Source organism: Physeter macrocephalus, chromosome 8 (genome assembly GCF_002837175.3).
Source record: "Physeter macrocephalus isolate SW-GA chromosome 8, ASM283717v5, whole genome shotgun sequence".
In the NCBI taxonomy this organism is placed as follows: Eukaryota; Metazoa; Chordata; class Mammalia; order Artiodactyla; family Physeteridae; genus Physeter; species Physeter macrocephalus.
Window position 1 is genome coordinate 7,898,187 of NC_041221.1, and position 2,564 is coordinate 7,900,750.

The window sequence follows — 2,564 nt, forward strand, 5'->3', positions numbered from 1 at the left end:
CAACTACTGAGCCCGTGTGCCGCAACTACTGAGCCCGTGTGCCGCAACTACTGAAGCCTGCATGCCTAAAGACCATGCTCCGCAACAAAAGAAGCCACCACAATGAGACGCCCGTGCACTGCAACGAAAAGTAGCCACCACTCACTGCAACTAGGGAAAGCCCACGTGCAGCAGTGAAGACCCAACACAGCCAAAAATAAATAAATAAATTTATTTTTTAAAAAAAGAATGACCACCCTAAAGCAAATACAAGTAATGGGGGGGGGGTCATGTGTAGCTGTGGGGATACATCAAAATAAGAATCTTACCAGCATCTGTCTAGAATTTATGTCTAGAATATTATTTATAATTACAAAGCAAAATCTGTACTATACCTATAAGACAATAGTTTTCTTTTTCTGATCAATGCATTCATAAAACTATTAGTCTTATGAATTCTGCTTAAAGTCTATGTTTTAGGGCTTCAACTATCATTTAATAAAGTTTCTGAGCACCTACCAACTGGCAGGTACTGAAAGGCCTAGGAATACGAATATAAACAAATTATTTTAGTTAGGCTGACTCAGAGAACAAATTAATTACAACAGAAGTTAATCAGTGCGATGACTGCGGTATACATAAAGTATGCTGGCAACCCATTATAGGTCACTACTAAATTATAGAAAACAATCCCGTGTTAGTCTTTCTCTGACTACTGGAATTTCCTGGCATTCTTTTTCATCACAACCTCACTTTCTGGTTAAAGTTACTCTTCTCATAAGGACTTTCCTAAATTTAAATATTAAATTTGGGAATTACTACAAGCCTCTAGTGAGAGTTTTTATAACAGAAATTAAAACACACACTTCTAAGCAACTCACATGTCAGAGAAAAAGATCATAATGGAAATTAGAAGAAATTTAAGTTGACAATCATAAAAATACTACGAATCAAATCTTGAGGGACAGGGCAGTGGAGCTTTTTCGGGGAGTCTTCCCCCATCCCCACAGAACGTCAGGCTGCTAAACCATGAATCCGCAGTACCATCTTTTGGAACAGCACCTTCTGCCAGCATCTAGGCAGTGATTCGACTTCTTCCAATCTCTCCCTCCCTCCTGGTCCCCTGCTCCTTTCCTGTAGGACCTGGGTGGGGTTTCAAGTGCATCTGCTTTATCATAATTCACCAACCTATTAAAAACAAAAACTTATGGGATGCAACTAAAGTTGTACTTAGAGAAAAAATGTCTGCATTGTAAAAAGATGGCTACAATTTAGTAAGCTAAATAGCCAATTTATGAAGATAAAAAATGAAAACAGGGACTTCACTGGTGGTCCAGTGGTTAGGACTCTGCATTTCCAATGCAAGGGACATGCATTCAATCCCTGGTCAGGGAACTAAGACCCTGCATGCTGCCAGGCTTGGCCAAAACAAAAAAACAAACAAAAAGCACAGGAGAAGATCAGAGTAAACCTAAGGCAAAGAAAATAAATATTCTGGGAAGAGAATATAGCAAAGTCACTTAAAAAAAAAATTACTGTAAAGTGGGGGAGGGGCGTGCAGGAACGGAAGGGAACGTGGCCAGTGCTTTCCCTGTCCACTTAGGCAATGGGGAGCCTCTTGGGCTCCCAGGCCTAAGCCTCTGCCCTGGGAGTCTCGCTCCTGCCGGGCAGAACCTGAGCCCCGCCCCTGCACCCCTGCCCGGGGCCCCACCCCTACAGGCGGAGAACCCTCTGAGACCTCCTCCAACGCACGGGGCCTAAACCCCACCCACACACCCCCACCAGGGCCCCACCTCCAAACTCTGGAAGCCCACACTCCAGAGGCCCTGCTTCCCACAGGCTGCCTCTCCCCTTCCACGCAGGCCCTAAGCAGAGGCCCCGCCCCACACTCGAACGTCACCCCCCCCCCAGACCCCATCCCACCTTGAACCCTGCTCCTGCCTAAGCTACACACCCCCCCAACCCCCATGCCTAAACTGTGCCCCCATAGCCAAGGCTTTTTTTTTTTTTTCCTTTCTTAGATGAGGGTTCTGTTTTACCTTGCTGATTCACTGTTGCTGATTCTTTTATATTTTTATTCTTTCTAATAAATCTTTTATTTTTCTAATTTTATTTTATTCTTTATACTTTGTTAGTGATCTATCTCTCCTTTTAGCTTGTTCCCCCCCCACCTTTTTTTCTTTTTTCTGCTGTGGTTTTATTTTACCTTGTTGCAGTTGTTTCAACTATAGTTTTATTTTTCCTGATATACTTTTTATCTTTCTAATTTTACTTTGTTCTTTACTCTTTGATATCGTACAGTTCCTTTTTTTCTTTTTCTCTCTCTTTTTTTTTTTAACCATGCCATGAAGCTTGCAGGATCTTGGTTCCCAGGCCAGAGGTCAGGCCCGAGCTCCTGTGGTGGGAGTTCCGAGTCCAAACTGCTGGACTAACAGAGAACCTCAGACCCCATGGAATATCAGTCTGAGTGAGGCCTCCCGGAGGTCCTCATTTCAGCATCAAGACCCAGCTCTATCCAACTGCCTGCAAACTCCAGTGCTGGACATCTGAGGCCAAACAACCAGTAAGACAGGAATACAGCACCC

General features: G+C 43.7%; 1 protein-coding gene across 7 annotated transcripts in view; it reads right to left on the reverse strand.

Moving 5' to 3' along the window:
* Nucleotides 1-2,564, reverse strand: part of VPS26C (VPS26 endosomal protein sorting factor C) — a 102,344-nt gene that overhangs the window by 85,566 nt on the left and 14,214 nt on the right. The gene's annotated exons all lie outside the window — the stretch shown is intronic.